This window comes from Corvus brachyrhynchos, unplaced genomic scaffold, assembly GCF_000691975.1.
Source record: "Corvus brachyrhynchos isolate BGI_N302 unplaced genomic scaffold, ASM69197v1 scaffold18, whole genome shotgun sequence".
NCBI lineage: Eukaryota > Metazoa > Chordata > Aves > Passeriformes > Corvidae > Corvus > Corvus brachyrhynchos.
In genome coordinates this window covers 4,615,126-4,635,647 of record NW_008246064.1, presented here as the reverse complement: position 1 = coordinate 4,635,647, position 20,522 = coordinate 4,615,126, and the positions used below count along the sequence as shown (strand labels likewise).

General features: G+C 44.2%; 1 long non-coding RNA gene across 2 annotated transcripts; it reads right to left on the bottom strand.

Moving 5' to 3' along the window:
- Positions 1-3,227: 3,227 nt before the first annotated feature.
- LOC108449763 lies at positions 3,228-17,966 on the bottom strand. 2 transcript variants are annotated; one of them, XR_001866049.1, is made up of 5 exons: positions 14,944-17,966; positions 13,246-13,334; positions 6,206-6,404; positions 5,533-5,608; positions 3,228-4,093 (listed from the first exon to the last, which is right to left on the bottom strand). It is a non-coding gene; the product is annotated as an uncharacterized LOC108449763 (long non-coding RNA). The 2 variants fall into 2 exon arrangements; XR_001866050.1 differs by lacking the exon at positions 6,206-6,404.
- Positions 17,967-20,522: the final 2,556 nt, after the last annotated feature.

Sequence of the window (20,522 nt, the reverse complement as noted above, 5' to 3'; positions counted from 1 at the left end):
CATGGCCTAAGCTTGCTTCAGGATCCCTGTTATGATGGGAAAGCATAATAATTTTGATGCCAAGATGTCCACATTTTTTGTGAAATTACTCAAGTGAGTGCAAATAATGATTATAGGACTCAAAAGAAATATCAGAATATTAATAATTGAGAGGTTGCTGTTGTTCTGTGTAGCCAGAACAACAGGCTAGATCTTGGTTCCGGGGAAATCAGTGGAAGCCAATGAGACCACATTTCAGCTGTCAAAAGGGCCAAGTTTGGAAGGGCCCCACTAAAATCAAAGGAATTGTGTGTGTCTGGGAGCATCCCTGAGGCAACTGCTTCTGCTAGACTGAAGGATTTGCAGAACAGGGTACAAGGAGAGAAGGAAAGACATTTTCCTTGTGTACAACAGAAAAATCAGATCCAACAAACATTATTTTTATGTTCCCTGAACAACACTGTGGGTTTTTTTCAGTTTTTTAACATTTTCATCTACTGCTTGCAAAGCCCTACACTCCGGCTCCTTCTTAGCAGATGGAAATTGGAGGGGAAGAGAAAAAAAAAAGGCTGCATGTGCTGGCATATCCATATGGCATTCAAGTGAGAAATCACTTGGAACATGGGGCCTCGTGTGGGGTCACAGCCTCCATACGTTCCTTGATGGGTGCAAAGGGTCCTGAAACTTGTTGCTGCTGTAGCAGCGAGGGAATGGAGTTGGTGCAGCACAGGCTGAAAATTCCTGACAGAGATGGAGGGGAAGGCAAGAGATATGAACGTCCCCCAAGGTGTTTTGCTGCCTACCTGTCCCCAAAATCCCGGGCACCACTGGGAAGGCAGGCTTCTGAGTGATTTGCAGCCTCTTGCTGTAAAACGATAATTGCATCAGAGCAAATATACACCAACCAGCTTTATCATGTGTAATAAACTCCATCTGAGCAAAACCCTCTCCAGCAAGGAGGATCTGCAGAGGATGCTGCAAGCCATGTGGGGAGGGTTTCAGTGCTGCAGGAGGCTCATGTGGGCTTTCTGCCTCTCCAGGAGGACGTGTGAGGACTGCACGTGCTACGGCAGAGCACGAACGGATAAAAGAGGTGTTTGTGCATTGTTCTGAGAGGCTCAGTGTCTGCTTGAGTCATCTGAGCAGCTCTCTGTTGAAAGACTGGCTTCAAGCAGAATCTTTTCCCTTATCCCTTCCGTTACCTAAACCTGTTCTGAAGTTATCTGGTACATCCATTTTTGGGTTCTCGTTGACTTCAGCGGGACTGGCATCAGCCCTGTGTACTGTGTCTGTCTGTGATTCTCCTCTCTGTTTACATAACTGTCTTATGTGTTTATTTTCCCTAGTACCCACCACTGCAGTGTATAAGGCAGGAATCATCCTCCACAATGCCAATTTCTTTTGGCTTCTTTCCTGTGCGTGTTTGTCTTTGCACTTTTCCTCCAAAGTTGTGGCTGGGATTCTCAGTTATCCTGCACTGTTGCTCTGACTCTGCTGAGATGAGGGGTCTCCCGCCAGCTTCACTGGGAGCAGACTCAGAGCAGGGCTGAGTTCTCCTGGGTATCCTGCCTTATCCTGCATCAGAAACAGCCTGGAGTTGCTGTGTATCCTCCAACAAACAAAAGGTGATTGGCTGTGACTTTCCCAGAAAATCAGAAGGGCTTCAGACACCCTTTCCTACCTGTCCAGGCCTAAGTCTTACTTGTTACATGTCTAATTAGGAGTTAAAATGGAGGAGATGGAAATAGTTTTTTAGGAAAAGAATATCATATGCAAAATGGAAACTAGCTGTATTCAAAACTTATTCAGAATTATATATATAGATGTGGAATCAGAATCCTTACACACACACACACACATATATATATATATATATATATACATACATATAAAAAATCAGATAAATTCAGAATCAAGGCAATGTGTGCTTGCAGCCCAGAAATCCAACCATATCCTCAAAAGAAGGGTGGCCAGCAGGTCAAGGGAGGTGATTCTCCTCCTCTGCTCCACTCTCGTGAGACCTCTCCTGCAGTGCTGTGTCCAGGTCTGGAGCCCTCAGCACAAGAAAGACGTGGACCTGTTGGAACTAATCCAGAGGAGTCCACAAAGATTATCAAAGGGCTGGGTATTCCCCTCTCCTATAGAGATAGGCTGAGAAAATTGGGATTGTTCATCCGGGAGAAGAGAAGGCTCTGGGGAGGCCTTGGAACCCCTTCCAGTGCCTAAAGCAGATACAAGAGAGCTGGAGAGGGACTTTGGACAAGGGCATGGAATGATGGAACAAGGGGGAATGGCTTAAAACTAAAAGAGGGTGGGTTTAGGTTAGATATTAGGAAGAAACTCTTTCCTGTGAGGGTGGTGAGGCAATGGAACAGGTTACCCAGAGAAGATGTGCCATCCCTGGGAGTGTTTAAGGCCAGGTTGGACAGGGCTTGGAGCAACCTGCTCTAGTGGAAATGGTCCCTGCCCATGGCAGGGGGGTTGGAACAAGATGATCTTTAAGGTCCCCTTGAACACAAACCATTCTGTCATTCTGTACCCACAGCCCCAAAGTTCCATGTAAGTAAGTCATGGGAACAATCCACTTGTTCACACCCGGAGAGCCAAGAGGAGTCTGCAGAGAAGTCACAGGACTGCAGCACTTGCAGTCCTCAGGATCCTCTGAGGCCAGCTCTGGTTCAGCCTTTTGCCAGCTGGTTGCTGTGATCTTCCTGAGCTCTGTTGCAGGGAAAACCAGACAACTGATACTCCAAAACCCCCTGAAGTGATGGGAAGTCCTGGGCTGAAAACCAGCTCTGTGCAAGACCATCATGTACCCAGTGATAGTGATTCAGCTCCAGGGCAACAAACAGGTATTAGATTTGTGCCCCTTATAGCTCTTTGTCAAACAATCTGCCCATTTATGTGCCCTTATTTTATATTAAATATTAATCTTACAAGCTCTGAGATGAACCCCTCAGTAGTAACTATTTATGAACTTCAACTGTTTCAGATCAAGTCAGTTTTACTTCTAATTTTTCAAAAGAAAAGAGCTTTGTAGAATTTCACCCTTCTCATAATTTCCTTGCTTTTGCCTAAGCAGTCCTTGGAGGGCCTTATAAGAGGTGTGCACCTGTAAGAATGTGTTCTTGTAGCAATAAAACAAGAGATAACCACATCTAAACGCAGCTAACACTCATTAATCTGTTGTGGACTGGAAGTCCAAGAAGTCAGTCATTATGCATGGACAGTTTTATACCAGGCATGAGTATTGCTTGGCATGGGTCCTTCTTTAATTGCATTATACAAACATAACAGAAAATTGACCCAAAGGGGGAAAACAATTTTATCCTTAGAACACTCTTCTGACTAAGTACAGAGCTTTTAATTAAATTCCCTATACAAAGTGACTGCCTGTCTCTCATGTTGAGCCTAATTGATATCAAAGCCATCCTTAGAATCAATATTTTTTTCTGGAAAAAAAGAGCAAATACCCTCTCCACCCCAACAGAATTCAATAAATAATTTGATAGTACTTGACTCCTAACTGTAATCTTTGTCTCATTTGAGCAGAATATAAAGTGAAAATTTGTCCCCACTGCCCCCCAGCATCCCCATTGCATCACAAATCAGGTGCCACAAAATGTCACTATTCCTCCTCAGCAGGTCTGCTGTTTCCATTTATTTTGGCACCCCACGCTGAGTAAGGGAGGAATTTGAAACCTTCAAGTGGCAACACATTTATGCGGCTTTTGTTACCTATTTTATATTTTTCACTTATTTATGATTACAGTTGCAATTGGATCCCATTAGAAGTCTCAGGAAGATCAAAGGCTTGTTAGAGCAGGCAGTAGGCAAACCCACACTCCTCCAAGGCTACTGGGGAGGGTTTGCAGTGCACTGTACCCCAGCTGCAAACCCCTAAGCAGGTGCCTAACTCTACTCCTCTAAAAAAGGTGTGCAAGATGGGACCTCGTTTTGCGATGACAAACACCCAAACCAAAGACCAGGTCTTGTTCCTCTTGTTCCTTTGCTTTCTCCTCTCCTTCATCTCTCCTTCGTGCTTTATGCAGGGACTCTGTCAATCTATCTCGTCAGAGCTGGCGTGAGAGTTGGTACCCTTTGCCAGGAGCAGCTTATAAAACCGATGGAAAAGAGAAAGAAAATTAAGCTAAATAATAGGGTGGTTGGTTTTGAGTTTTTTTATAATTATTCAGCCAGATTTAGTGAAGTGTGGAGCTGAAAGCCTGGTATTGATTATTGCCCCACCAAAAAGATGGTCTAACCATAAGTCAAAGCAGGGTCACCATGTGCAGTCCTTCTGCAAGGTCTGTTCCTGATAAAAGCAGGAATAATCTCTGCAGAAACCATTGCCTAGCAAGGGAGCACGGACTTGAAAGCTCAGCCCCAATCTCCAGTTTCTCTCTGTAATGTCTCTCTGTTGATATTGGCCCTCGGGGACTCTTGCTACAAGCACAATTTTCTTTCAAGAGCGTATGCTAATCGTGGCATTAGGGGTGTATTTATGATCTCTGGCTGACTGTGGCAGGTAGGATTGGGAGGGAAGTGATACTGAGTCTGCAGACAGATCACACTCATAAAGCATGATTTTGTGCTTCCCCTGCACCGTGACACCCTGAAGCACGGGGGATTAGCATAAAGAGAAACCCGCCCCAGTGTTATTGGAATAAAATTTCATCCACAATCCAGGCAGCCGAGCCACCTCCATGGACCTGGCAGAGTGTTTGTGTATCAGAATAACCACCTAAGAGCTGCTTTTCCTAGGCAGACAGCAAGGCAGCCTGCTGTCCTGGGGTTTGGGAAAGGAGCAAGGCTGGGGGAAGGCTGGTGGCATGGAAAGATTATTTAATTTTACTTCATTGTGCCCAGTCCTTTATTCTAAGAAAACATCAAAGTTTATTTTGCTTCCAAAGGGGTTCTGTACCTTCCCACCAAGTCCAAGTCAGAAGCAAAACCCGCTGGTTGCAAAAGGACATGGGAGCCAGCTAGCCCTCCTGAAACATCTCCTTTTGGGGGGTTTCTCTTTAGGGTCTGCATCCCACAGCCTTTTTAAAGCTTTGCTGCTGTCTTTGTCAGATGAACATGACCAGAGCACCGTGTGAGGGTGTTTGTGCATGTCTGGGACCGCAGCTGCTGGAGAGGAGCGGAGCCAGTGCCCGCCGCCACGCACAGAGGGCCCTTGTAGCCGGTGTATGTTCAAACCCACCACCATCCCTCACCCAACATAAACTTGTTTCAGCCACACGCAATACAAATAAAATGTTTAGCAAAGGCTGTCCGTACGTCTGAATGCCAGGGGAAAGTGAGAAGGGCTGGAAATAAATATTGACGTGGAGGTGTCAAGGCTCGCGGGAAGTCAGGGGGATGTGTCGCTGTTTTATAGGCTCTGCTAAATGATCAGAGCCTGACTCTGCTCCCGGCTGCCGGGGTGTAAATCTGAAATAACTCTGCCGATGCTAGAGTTACACCACCTCAAAACTGCTGTGCATGAGCCTCTGTCCAGCAGGGCTGAGTATTTCAATGCTGTCAGGAAGACCTAGACCCCCCCCTTACCATTAATATTTATGCAGTACTCCTCAGGCGTCTTTGGAAGAGCCACCATAAAATTTCTGTTGCTGTAGGGAGAGCCCTGAAAGAACAATTTGCAGGCAGTTATCGTCATTATTAGACATGGTAATTGAATTAGTAGTTATTTAATTATTATTATTGGTGTAATAAATACTCCTTGCCCTCCTTGGTCCTTCAAAATGAAGCCTGAGGAAATCCCAGTAAGTGGGAAGAGATCCTTTTGGAGACACTCTATTAGGAAAACACTGCATTGAAGGAAGAACCAGAGGCAATATCCACACCCACCCAGCAGGCAATTTCTGCATACTCTAAAATATCACAGAAGATGGCACTTACAGAGGTGTGTTTTGATGCAGGGAGGAGTTACACCGGGAGCCAAAATTGCTGATTTATGTGTATGCATATGTATTGTGTTTTTCTTCATTGAATATATGGCACAGAGCTCCCCAGTGTAACCAGTTAACTTTTCCAGGGACAAGTTGCTTGGAGTTAAGAGAAACATTTATTTCCTGATGGAGGCTGTGTGGTGACAACACAGCCTGTGAGGGAAAGCAGGTGGAAAGAGGGGTCCATCTTGGCCAGTCTTTTAACACAAGCCCAAGAGATAAGTGTTTGCAGTGCAGCATGCCAAAGCCATGTGGGGAGATTTGTCTCTTACCCAAGCTAATGATGGAGCAATGTCACCATATGTGTGGTTAGCTTCCAGCAGCTCCTCACTTTTCCAGCATGAATGGAGGGTGACAGATTGTATATTAGACAAATTACTCTTCTCTTGAAAGCAGCCGTCTCAGTGATAACCAAGTCCCTTCTTCACTCTCTCTTCACTGAACAATTTCTGCCCCGTCATTCAAAGCGTTCTGCAATAAAAAGGTGGTTGGTGAGCAAGGCTCACAGTGCTGCTCCTTATCTCCCAGCCAGTGCTTCCCGAGGCTATGCCTGGACCAGTGACCACAGCAGGCTGCCACCCATCCTCCCATCTTCCTGCCAACTGGCACGGCCATGCTGGCATCCACATGGGCAAACACTCTTCTTCTGAAAAGAAAGGGAGGCCACATCCCAGCTGCCTGCTGAGAGCAGCCCTGCAAGTTCCAGCTAGGTGTGGAGGGACAGTGCCCATGTCTCCTGGAAGGGATTTCAGCCAGGCTGTGGACCTGTGTCTAGCCTGGGATGGGTGATGGGGGGCATCTCCAGACATTGCAGGTTGGATTAGTTTTGTCATCTTGGGGCTGTTCCCAGGAAAGTCTCCAAAGAAGCAGATCCATCAGCACTGTGGGAAGGTGATGGGGAATTGATGTCCTCAAGGGAAGCCTTAGCGGTTGGCTCAGACAGCAAATTCAGTAGTTGCCCTGGGGGCAAGAACTGGAAGGCAAACAAGCTCCTTAAAAACATCATGTCCCTGGGAACACTTTGGCAGAGAAGAACTTTTTTCACTGTTTTCAGCTTTCAGAGACAGATGGTGGTTCCCCTTGCAAGCTCAAAATTTTAAGGCCTTTTAGATATTAAAGACTGATCTCAGTTGTCTGTTGAACCCTGAGTTTCCACTGGTCATTGCCTGTGGAGACTGCATGAGGGTCACCCAGCTGCTGATGACAACTGTCCTGTGAAGAAGCCCCCTCTTGGGCTGCCCTCCTTTGAGGACAAACCTGTAGGTCCTATCAGCCAGATGTTGTCAGGGGTCTGGTGCTCCATGTTACCCTCTGGTCATCTGCATTTGCTTTTGGCTCACATCATCCAGCACATCTTCCAGTCACCACCCAAGCCCTCATTCTTGAGTTTTCTCTTTGCCTATCACTTCTGCCCTTCTCTTTGCCCCCTCCTGAAGCTCATGCTGCTGCTCGCTGACATCACTGTGGACAGTGCATTGTCCTCTAATGGATACATGTCGAACTCCTCCATCCACCGGAATTTTTGGTAAGATCCTTAGACCAATTAATGAGGCAGGAGACTTGCTAGCCACATCCAGATCTCTTTATATTCCCTGTTTCCCTCGAATCAAAATAAAATACCTTTCTTTTTTTCTTTTTTTTTAATAGCACAGACATGGGACTGGATCTTCCAGCTATTTTTATGAAGAGGCACAGGAAATCTGTGCCAGTATGAACTCTGGTTCCTTCATGTCCATGAATGCTTTAATTGGCTTCAGAGTTAGGAATGCATTAACAAAGCTGATTTCTGTGATTCCACGCATCTGGATTTCAGGGTGGGTTTTGTTTTTTTTTAGCTTGCCTAATCCTGCTTAAAGTCTTAAGATTTATTTGTATGTTTATAAGATGCAGCTTTTCTCATTATATGTATGTTACAGTCACCATTAAAGTAATACAAACAAAAGGAAAAACAGAATGGACTTGCAAGCAGCTGATAATTAATTACAGAGGACTTTTGAAAGGGTGGCTTAGCATCTTAAGCAATTCCTTTTGCTGCCAGATACATGGGCTTGTTTTATAAACTACAATCAATCTGCCATTGGGGGGGAAACTGCAAAATGAACTTAGTCATCTGAGCTCATTTTCAGTTTCAAAAACCGAAAAGCTTTGGAGTATAAAGTACCCTCTTCTTTTAATGTCAGTAAATAAGTTGATTTGTTTATATGGGTTTCGATACAAGTAAACTGCTTGCCATTTAAATAAGTTCAATCAGCTGTGAAAATTGACATTTTTAACCATAAAATCAGACTTCATCCTACCATGATATTAAATATTAAGGAATCATTTAAAGGACAGTATACATTTCAGAAACCTGCCTGGAGAGATGAATGCCAATTTCTGCCATTCAGAAGTATGTACGAAAAAAAGGCCCCTTGGCTGGAGGCCTGCTGCTCTGTAAAAGCCACTTTACAGACTTATTCCAACATGGTAAATCATCACTGCTCTAAGGAGACATTCAAGCTTCACATTCAGCCCTTGCGTGGCAAAAACAAATCCTCAAAGAGGGTGGATGGAAAAAGGGCATTGTGTGCTGATGCTGTCCCTGATGGCATGTCCAAGGCTGTGGGCGGCTCAGGCAGGGCTCAGCATCCTCTGCTCCCTGGGGCCAGGCGTTTTGCAAGCCTGGGGGGCATCTGCCTGCCGGTGGAAGTGAGCACCGGGATTTCTAGCTCCCCTCGCTCATCCATGTAGCTGCACTTGCAAGTGGCACTTGGAAATGGGACATTCCTACTGTTTTCAAGACTTCAGAGGTCTGCACATACTCCTCTGCCCCCCACATTCTTTACTTTTTTTCCTTTCCTTTTTTCCCCTGTTTCAATCAAATTTTGGGGACAAAAACACCCCATGCTGATTCTGACTAGGCTTACAACTGACACAGCTCTTCACAGCTCAACACCCCTGATGTCCTGCCTGTGCCAAAGGGTTCTCATTGTGTGAGGGGTTTCCTTCTGAATAGGACAAAGCAAAACTGCAAAGCGCTAGGATTACTGGGCTGCTGAAGGAAGACAATGGGGAAACAAAACTCAGGCCAGAGAGACATTTATTTTTTGGAGGGGGATGGCTGCCTTTACACAATCCCTTTTAAAGCTCTGTGAAGTTTCTCTAACACAATCCAGTCCTGCAGCCAGGCAGAAATCCAGCACGTTCAAAACCTTTTCATTCCATCTTTAATGTAAAAAATGTGCCCTCGTTTACTACTGCAAACGGCAAGGGTGTTTAAGGTATAGGAAGTTTTAAGGGCAGGCTTTGGGGTGTCTCTGCTTGAGCACCTCTGGATGTTTCAAGCACAGAATGATGATGGCAGTCAGCTCTTTCCATGCTGCCAAGCTGATGCCGAAATCCGAGTGGGTACCGGTTTCAGTGATCTGCTGCCTGCTGACTGAGCACATCTCTCTCATTCCTTGTCCCATGCTGGCTCATTTTTGCCTTCCCACCTAGATTTTGGCTCTATTTCCCCACAAATCACCTGAGGTTTTTTTCAGCTGGGGACAAGGAGAGGGTACATTTCCCTCTTTCTGGCTGTGGTAGGGATTTGTATCCACGGTGGGGTGAAAAGGGGGTGTTAATTCTGGGGGTGATAGGAGTGCTGTTAGGATCAGGGTTTGCTGGCTGTTGGGGATTCAGGCTGTGACTGAATTTTTCCCATATTTTCTCTGGATTACCCCTCCTACGCTGGAAGCTGACCTTGTACCCGTCCAGGAGCATTGAATGCTGTCTCACTTGTCACAAGTGCTGGGTATGAGCCCCCCACATGAGCCCAAGGGATTAATTTCCTCTTAGCTTCCTATATGCCAAGCTTGACTCTCTCCCTGCCCTGGGCATAATGGGAAAAATGCTGGAGAGAGAGCACTAACTCATCCCGTGGGGCGGCTTGCTATAGGGCTAGCTCTTGGCACTCCTTTGTTCCCCTACAAAGGCATGTGGGATGGGGGAAGCCAATCCCATCCTAAGTAAACAAATGCTCTGAGTTAAATTTTTTAAATGGAGTCATAAATAAAGAACTATCATTGGAGAAATCCCCAAAGACACTGGTTTTGCTAAGGTTTTTTTTAATGTTGGCAGCTTCAGCAACTTTTGCAGAGATGTCAGAGTAAATAGCCTGTGATCCTACAGCATCTTATAAAAGTCTTTAACAACAAGAAGATTTTTATGCTTTCATATCATATATGTTCCTAATAGTCATTCTGTTCATGTCTCCTTATTTTATGTAGTGTAGAAAAAAATAATAATCCCTATCTGCAGTGTATCTCAGAAAGTCTTTAGCAATTTCTGACTTAAGAAAGAAAGAACTAGATGCCTTTTGGACAGAAGATGATCAGGATTTTCTGGAATTTGGAATATCCCATAACGTCTGCACCAGCCATAAAAGGGGAGGGAGGGGAAAAGAGGTTTATTCTGTTTAACTTAGCAAAAAGAAATTTACTTGAGACTTAATCATACTGTGCAGGTAAATTTCCTGATACACTATTAGAAGGCTCTTTCATCTTGCAGATTAAAGGCTACCTGGGGAAGCTGTTGCACAGTGAGGTAAAGGGTGCAACAACTCTCCTGGCTCAGTAAGTACAAGGAGGCCCATTTCACTTTCTTCATGAGTAGAATTACTACAAGCAGCATTAGTACTGTGTGCTATATACTTACAGCCTGTATTTGGGATAGGGGTGTTTTCCCCCCAACAGAGAAAAATCAAAACCATGATGAAATACAGTAGTTGAAAGCTGAATATCTCAAAATTCAACCTAAAAATGAGCATACACACATAACCATAGGCATTTTTAGCTCCTGGAACAACTTACCTAAATTCCCCATCATCTGACAGCTTTAAATCAAGTCTGGATGTGTTCCTAGAAAATACACTAAATTAGCTAAAAGTCAAGAGTCTGATTCGTGATTCCCATAGGGAGAGTCTGCAGTCTACGTTATGAGGGAGGTGAGACCAAATGGGCAGAATGGTCTTAGAGATGCTGAAGCCAAAGAACAACATGTTCCACACTGCTCTCAACCAATTGCATTTCCCTGCAGAGGGACTGACTTCATAAAACTTGTTTATTTCCTTGCGGTATCAATCCCTTTTTCCAGAGTTGAGTTCCTTCACCAAGGCTGGCAAGAAACTTTTGGGCTTAGGGTAAATGCAGGTTATCTGGAACTGCTGATCCCATTTTCTGCACAGGTCCAGCTTGAGGGGTAGGTGCTGCCAAGAGGTGCCCACTTCTTCAAACCACAGTTCCGTATAATTGCAGGAGCTGTGCTGGCTGTGCTTGGGGACAACTCAAGCTTTGCCTCTAGTGGAGCTACCTCCAGTCCTCTCTGAAAAGGGTCTTTCTCTTTTCCTTTCCATGTTTGCAAATGATCACCAGGAGCTCAGTGTTTCCTTTAATGCTGTAAGTAGCCAGACTGCTGCTTCCATGACTGTGTTTGGCCTGTTCAATATTTTCAACATTTCTTCCACGGATCTCTCTTGTCTTCATTTCAGGCTGTTATCAAATCCACGCAAACTCACAATGGAGATACTTACAACACCTTTCAATGAGGTAGGAATCATTCCAGCTCCAGTTGCATCTGGTTTTGCTGCAAAGGCATGTCCTTTATACTGTCCCTACGCAGATAACCTTGGAGACGTTGTTAAGGCAGAGAAGGAGTGTGGAAAGAGAGCCTCTACCAAGTCAGGAGCAGCGACTGCAACTGAGATGGAGGCCTAATGAGCTTGGGCAGATCTCCATGCTCCTGCGGGTACTGGAGGCTTGATTAAAGCCAGGGCTCCAATGTGGTGCTGCATAGTCAAGCCAGACCATTTGGAAGCAGATCTGGAATCTCCCATCACTCCACATGTCCATCTTATAGCGTTCATAAGATGGTCTAAAGAGGGTGAAGCCTGGGCCAAAGTGTGGTTGCCAGTGGACACACATTACAAGGGACAGAGAGTTTTCAGTACAAGTCCCTAGTACCACAAGAACCGCTTCATGTTAGGGTGACCAAAAAGTCTTCTCCCAGGATGCATTGTTATGTTAATCTACCCCAGTTTGGATTCCCCAGCTGGCTGTCAGCCTCTACCCCTCATCATTCCCCCAGAGTTCCCCATTGGTCCCCATTCCATAGTCCTGCCTTTTCCCTGCCCCCAGATAAAACTGAGCTTTGGGATCATGTTTGTGTTTGCCTCTGCAACCTTCGGCAGCGTAGCAGCAATAAATGCTCCTGCCAGAACGCACCCAAATGCCCTTCTGGACTCTTTGCTGCTGACTGTGATACTGAACCCACTCATGCTTATATGGGTGCATGGGGGACCCCACAGAGCCGGGCAGAGACAGTGTTACCAGAGGAATAGCATCCTACAAATCAAGATAATTTCTTAACAAGGCAATCTCTTACACCATGGAATGATTTCCAGTGGCAGCTCTAATACTTTGATTTTTGTTTCCAGGTCTAGATTTAAATGCCCCGAGATAGGATATGACCATCCAAAAGGCAACCTCCAGCTCCACTTCCATTGAAACCATGAACAGAAAAATGGTGATGGATTTGCCATCCTGAGTAATTCTGAGGCCATTCCTGGCAGATGGCAATGGACCTGTTCTGCAGGACTTTACCCAGATACCACCCTCCCCACTCCACAGCTTATGACTGCTACCAGCTACTGAGTGAGACACATTTCTCAAGCGAGCTGAACAAAGTTCTTCAAATCTTCTGCTGAGGAAGTCATTGTTCCGCCAGGACGTAACAAGGGGTCATTTAGATTATCCTGTTCATATCTGTGCTAGCCATGCTAGTTTGGTATCCAAGTGCACTTAAAGCATTAAGAGATCTTTTTGTGCAAACAGCAGGGTTACATACAGAGGGTTTTAAGTGCGTCTAAAATCTCTGCAGACAAATTTATATCTTTAGTGCCCAGAGCTTCAGGAATTATCTTGGTGGTTATAGTGTCTTTGAAGCGCAGAACATCCTGGATACCAAAAGCAAAAGGCAAGTACCAACTGGAAGTAGATGGAATTAGGGTTGCTTGGTTGTGTGGAGATGTGAAGCGAGGCTGGGTTCAGACAAGGACCTTCTTCTTGGATCGTGATTTTCTTGTTTACACAGTTCTGCATTAGCACTTTCTGATCCAGCAAATCTGTTGCAGCTAAGCCACATGTGAGCCTGCTTATAGTGGTTGGTAAAAAAAGAACTGGGAGTTCAACAGTAACCAAAGGCACAGATATCCCTTGCCCACTCCCAGAACTGAGGAATATGAAGCTGGAGCAATACACTGCGGACCCAAACTTACGTTCCCTGGACAAAGTACCTTTTGTATATCGTAGTTCTAAAAGTTACAGTCGGCAGATCACGGAAACCCCAGTGGGTCTGTAAAAATCACAGATCTTCTTAAAGGGCCTTTGAAGAAAGCAGAAACAAATAGGGTGAATATGCGTTGACTTCCTGAATTGTCTCCCTTCTGTTTATCAGAACCCACACCCTGTCTCATTCCCTTTATGCTCTTTCTACATCAAATGGCTGAATAGCTACTGAGTAAATCTGTCATTATGACCTTACTTACCTTTTAGACCAACTTTCCTGTTGGATGCAACTTGTGGGATCCTAATTTTGCAGACCTAAGGTAACTTGGGTAATTTGTGTTGATATGAACCGAAGCTTGTGCATTTTGAAATGTTGCAATCAAATAATCCCATCTGTACTTGGGAGTCTGTAGCAGGCTGTCTTACTGTTGTCTTTTTGCAGTAATTATGGAACTGCCTTGGTATGGAGCTGCATTTTGTCTGAGCTAAAGCTTAGTCCCCATGGGTTTCAGCTCCCTTCCGAGATGAGATTTGTAAACTCTGTGGAAAAATCTGTATTTTGCTTTTTAATGATTTCTAAGAAGACTGACCGCTTAGTGACCACATTTCCTACTGTTTGCAAAACATCTCCAGTCTTCTATACTTCAATATCCCTGTAAGCTTGCAAGCTGAGAGGAAGGTATTTTTATCTGTAGCTCTTCCCTGATTTTTGGGCATTTCCTTTTTTTGTTAAGTACAGGAAGACCAAGAGAAGATTGCTTCTCCATCCTCATCTTCTTCTCTTCATCTTCCAATTCAAGCTCTGCCCAAACTCCTGATAATGAAATGTGGTGTTGTCTGGTTTCTTCCTGCACAGCATTTAAGTGGGATACAATGAAACCTTCATCAACATGAACAATTAAAATTAAATTTCCCTGCTGCTTATTTCTACTGTACTTTTAAAGTATAAGCAAAGAATTTTTTTACAAACCAGATTTACAAGGATCTGGGTTTGAGATCTGAATACAGGTTAATAATGGTTTTCTAAATGCTAGTCTCCTCCTCCTGTAACTGGTGAGGTTTGCTTAGTAGTTCTGAAAAATCAGATCCATTGCTAAAATGTGCTGCCAGACAGAATTTGATATCTATTGTTAAAGTTCATTAGACTGAAGCCAAAAAAAAAAATCCCCGTCTTGTTTGGTGCAAAGCTCGTTTTACCCTGAGTGCCTTTGGCTATGAATTCTGCATATTCTAATTTTAAAGTATCATTCATTTTCTATTTGGTGATAAATGCTTTCCTGTGTAAGAGTCTTTTGATTGCTCTGCTAATTAAAGTGGATAGTTTCCTTTTATGTTAGGTGGCTGGGCTTCTGGGTAACTGCAGTTTGCAGGGAACAGCCAAGGTTACACGACAGTGTTTATTACCTTTGCTCTCATCACTGATGGGTACATGTTCTGCAGCTCCAAGTTCTCAGTAAGAAAAGGAATTAAGAAAATGAGGAATTTGTCATTTTGGAAGCTTCTTGGTCTTCCTTTCCTAGAAATGGCTTTTTATCTCTTTGCTTTCCCAGCTTTATTACACTTTGAGAAAGTTTTCATGACTTAAATGGCACAGAGACAGAAGTGGGAATGGAACTTCCATGTTGTTCTTTTTTTTTCCTTCTGAACCTGTTCTGGTCAGCATAGATACTTGTGACAGAGGCACATGAAAGTGCTTGGGAACTCACTCTTTTTGTGAATGCTGTTTTAGTTGCCAAATGACACTGTGCCTTCTCTTCTGCACAAATCCCTCTCTCTTGATCTGAAGAATGCAGGGGACTTGATATGAAATATTAGAGAAAACACCTGAAAAAGCAGAACACAAAGTGAATATCTATGTCCAGTCAGGACAATCTCTTCAGAGGAAAACCTCTGTGGGTGGAGATCCAGCAACCACACAGGTTTTTCTTCCAGGCTGGACTTCTTCTGTGATGGAGGGTGGCCTCGAAATCTGACAAAGGGCACTATGATAATCAAAGAGAACTACTGTATAAGCAAAACTCTTTCCAGTGAATGGGACTTATCGAATGCACAACAAAAGATTCAGGGAAAGGTGGGGAATATTTGGGGTCTTTCTGGAAGGCTATTACCCAGATTTTCAGGTGTGTGTTCCTGCAGGTCTGTAACTGTGATGGTGTGTCTGTGTCGAGTGTGCACAGGGTTTAAGAGTGCTGTTAAAATGTGCCACTGGGATATTTAGCTGCTTTCACACTGTCAAGGTGACCAGGAATTCTGCTGATGGTATGCAAGTGTTCTTGGTGAGCGGGAAGGTTCCTGTTGGTTTTCAAGTCTATATAAGAGGGTGTTCAGAAATTATATGGTGTAGGAAGGGATACAGACCTTAAAGGCCACCTCCAGAGCCAGTGGCTAAAGGGATCTTAGACTCAACAATATCAAAACTAATGGACCAAAATTTGGGTTTAATCTTACATCATGATGACAGCTCTTAAGGAAGCTCTGCCAATTTTCTTCGAGACAAATTTGGAGATATCTAGAAACCTAGATTGACTGTTCTTTTCTGAATGCTCATTATCCCTTTCAGACCCCAGTTTCCCCTGAGTAGGGGCAGAAATTGTCAACCTTGCATGTCACTTCAGCAAGGGAAAGCCACCATGGGTGCAACATCTGTGGATAGGGGAGCTTGTTTCAGACAAGCAGCAGGAGCCATAAACAGAAAACTGTGTAACAGCACCCTTTTCAGACTGCATGGGAACAGAGGAAACCCAAACTGAAACTCTTTAGATTTGAATGTTTTGATCCTCACAGGACTTCAGATAACCTGAGCTGTGAACAATTAAATCACCCTCCCAAACTAAACAGACTTTTGAGATTAAGAGTTTGAAAGGCAACGTGTCCTCCATGTCTTCTGGTTATGATGTGAGGGAAAAAATAAATATAAAAATAATTTTTCCCAGTTATTGGAGATGTAGCTCTCTGCCTGCCCAGGTTAAGGTGCTGGGTTGCAAGGTGATATCAGGAACCTTCCCCTTTGTACCTCCAGCAGCAGACTGCATGTCAGATTGCGTTAAATATAAAGCTACACCGTGCACACTGTTTTTGCTTGTGAGCAGTAACCAGGATTTTCCTTTTATAACCCAGACAGTACATATTGTCTATATGATTTCCCCAGAACCATCTCTCCTGTTCTCCCTGAGGCAGAGCCACTGTGTGAATCACCAGCAGGATTAAAGCAGCTGCTGTAGTCTTCATGTTCTCCACTTCTACAGATCTGCCCCTTCTTTAGGAACAGAAACAAAGAGCTCAGACCTCAGGAACCTGCACAACACAGCCTCCAGTCTTGTTTACACAGTGCTTCCCATTTCTAGGAGCTGAAAGAAAGCCATTACCTCTACCTGCAGGGATGCTAGCACCTTTAAACAGGAGGGATCATGACTCTTATTCCAAGTTTTGTATCTGCAATTGCAGTGATAGATGAACGTTACTACATCTTCAAAGCCAGGACTTTCTCAGGTGGGTGCCTTTGAAATTCCCCTCCTTACACATTTGGGGATGGAGCTCAGGATTTTGCCTTTGGACCATCCCTACCCACCAGCTGTCATTGTTGAACAATGAGTCCGACTTTTTGTGCCCTGTTCTGAAACCTCTCTTAAAACATGGAGGGACCCAGGGGAAAAAAACACACTGCAACAGACACGAGTCCAACACCCTTTCACTCCGTCTGCAAGGGCTGTAACAAGCTGCCATTCATTACCAGGCAGTCTAACATGGAAAACAAATGTTGATCATTTTCCAGGTATCCTCTTGTGGGCAGGGTGCTGTCTGCTCTGTGGAGGTTAATTTGCTATTTTAGAAGTGCCACTTCAGGGTAATATGCTGCTAATAGGTAGCCAGCAGGTCCTGAAAACAAGTATTCAACTGAATAATCCTAGAAAGCGGAATATTATATCTGCTTATATATTATATAAAATGTATCTCTGGATATTATGGAGTCCCCATGAATCCTCCTAATAATGCCTTTTAAGCCTGGCTGCATTGGTTTGCCGCAGTCGTAACTCCAGAGCCCCTGTAGAGCTCATGTGGATCACGGGACTTGTTTAACAGATGGTTTCATTCAGGAGCTGGATAAGAGGAGCTGCTTGTTAGGCTCAGGGCAAGCATCTGCAGGAGGATTTTTTGAGTGTTCAGGTAGCCTTCCAGCTCAGCACATCTCTGTCTGAGGCAGCAAGGTTAGGCATGGGAGAAGAGAGTCAGGCCAAAACTCTGCCACCAACATACACATGAGAGGCTGTTGCAGACTCTGTGGGGCGTGCTGCTCTCCAAGTCTTCAGTCAGGGTTAGAAGTCCCTTTCTTTGATTTCCTGATTTTGTTATTGGATGACTAATGTGAAGTCTAGGAGAAACATTTTATTATTCCCTATTTCATTGTAGCATAGCCGAGATCTGCAGCCTGGTATGTTTGTTCTGAGTGACTGAGCCCCATTGGGTAGAGCCATTACAATCATCTGCAGTTCTGCTGAAGCCAGAAAAGCTGGACTTGCACAAACCAGGTCCAAGATTTCTTGGTCTTGTAATGACCAAATGAGGGGTCCCCATGGGAATTGCACCGACCATGACTGAGATTTTCAACGGAGGTTGCATGAAGATTTTTGGTCTATTCCTGCCTTGGGAAGTCACAGGTTCATAAAAGGCTTAGGTTGGAGGAGACCTTAAAGATCATTTAGTTCCAGCCCCTCTGGAGTTGGCAGGGACACCTTCCACTATCCCACGTTAGTCAGAGCCCTGTGCAGCCTGGCCTTAAACACTTCCAGGAATGGGACACATACAACTTCTCTGGGAAACCCCTGCCCGGTCCTCACCACCCTCACAGGAAAGAGTTGAACTTTCCTTGATACAGGTGTGCCCTTACCTCCTCCAGTTCTGGTAACCACTGGCAATGAAAGCCATTCTGGGGATTTTGCCTCCTCTATGAGAAGATAAATTCATTGTCAGAACCACAGCTATGTGTTTGTGATCAAGGGGAAAGAGGTCTCATCGACTTTGATGAACACTGGTTTGTGTTTCCTACCACGCAGACCTGAGAGGTGAAAGGCAAGTTCTGGAAGAAGTGATGTTTGATGTTCATGTTGCATCAGGAATTGCTCATTATGGCATGCAGAACAAAGTGAGCTGGATGATTTTCCACTTTTTCTATAGGATTTTTGGTGACACCCTTGTTAAAGGTCAGAGAGACCCCTGAAATGCATTGCTGTCCCTATGAACAACACCATGAGGAGCAGGTGAGTTTGCTACACCAGGAGTGCAACTGTAAAGAATTTCAAATCAATATAGGTCTAATCTAACTTGAACTGAGCTTTAGGGATTAATTAAATCTTAATTACAGATCAAACCACACAGCCACAGTTATTTCTAAATTCAGAGGATGAACATTCGTGCGAGTGCTGGAAACTAAATATCACCTTTTTGCATTACTGTTATTAAACAGTGCACATTCATAACCTTTTCAGTTGTAAATTATTAATGTGTGTAGTTATACTTTTAATTAAGACAAACTCTTAGGGACACGTTCTACTACTGTTATTTACCTTGGGCCCTTTTCCATCAGGAGTTCTCTTAAATTCAGTGGGCTGGTTCGTGTGATAAAGGTACTATTAATTTATATTTGTTTTTGGAAGAGTGCATAGCATCTTAGACCATATATTCAACAAGGGAACATTTGAATCCAAAATAACTTAAAATGTAGAACTGACAGGCAAGAAGACATAAACTAATAGAGAAGAAAGAGCAATAGAGGAAAAGGATGGAAAAGCAAGGTGGTAAAATTTATGGCTAACATTGCTCCTGTGTCCACAATAGGTGATAAAGTATTTCTGAAGGTCATAACTGAAATAGGCGAGTGGACAGCATGTAGAGACCTGACAAGTCAGTATTAGCAGCAGCCTTATTTTGTGGGCTTAGCTGTGGATCAAGGTCTTACTTTGTTAGGCACCACATAAACCCACATCAAGGTGAGAGACCTTGCCCTGCTATCCTTCAGCCATTGCTGTTGAAATAATCCATATAGAAGGGGTAGCAAGGAATATGAGAACACTTATCAGTTGCAGATGCAGCACTATCATAAGACTGCTGCAGTGATAGATGGCAGGAGGTCTCAGGGTAATTTAAAGGGACTTCAAAGGGTTTACAAGATACTTCTATTAATCACAAAGATTTTAATTAGAGGAAGAAAAATCCTGAGTTATGTTAACTTATATTGGCTCAATACCAGTCCTCTATGGGGACTAGCTAATGTTTATCTCTGCAGCCACTAATTACAGGTGCCTCCTCCACCCTGGAGGACCTGAACAGCTGGCAGCAATGGGAGGTAGGTTGCAGCTCCCTGTCTGGAGTATTGCATTGGAAATATGAGCTCAAAGGGGGAATGCCCTTGCAGAAAGCTTTAGAAACAATGAATTATCTTAGTAACAGCACTGACCAACAGAAATATCTCTGAATCATTTTTGCACCTTTCTCACTTAAGTTTTCAGCTCGGGTGCAGCTTCTGTCGAACAGGCAAACAAAAGGTTAGGATGTGTAAGAAATGGGATGGAGTAAATTTCAGTGTGGTATAAAACCAAGGCTTCTCTCTCATCTGGAATGCTATAAGTCACTGCCAAGGGAATTAAAGGATGTTCAGATAAGGATGACAAGAATAATTTGAGACTTGGGGGGGAAAAAATCTTATATGGAGAGAGATTGAAAAGATAAGTGGTGTTTACGGTGGAAGGGAGCTAAATAGAAGTTCTGTGATAAAAGCTTGTGCTGTCAGGCCTGTGGCAAGAGAAAGAGGGGGAGTGGTGAAAGAACCCAGGAGGTGTGAAAATGCCTGAGCCTGCAGGCAGACGGGCTGCTGAGCCCACTGGGGAAGGCATCAGGCAGGGTGATGGGAGAGCTGGGAGGATCAGGAAGGAGCCAGAAATCCTGCTAGGCTGGAGGACATGAGGGCTCCAAAGGGAAGGGAGGCTCATGTTTGGGTTTTTTTCATGTCTCCCAACACACAGTGCAAAATGAAAGAGTAGAAGGCAGGAATTTCAAGATTAGATGTCACCATGGAAAATGTGATGGATTTGTGGAGCTCAGTTCCACTGGAGGTTGTAGAGGTCAAGGACTCATGGAGATTCAAGGAGGAACTGACCATTCATGTGAGAAGTTAAAACCCAGTTCTGCCATGGTGAACATGAACAGACTATTTGGAGTATTTGGCTGTCAGTGAGTGCCACCATCCTTACTCCAAGCAAGAGTTAAGCATTTCTTCTCCATCTCATTCAGA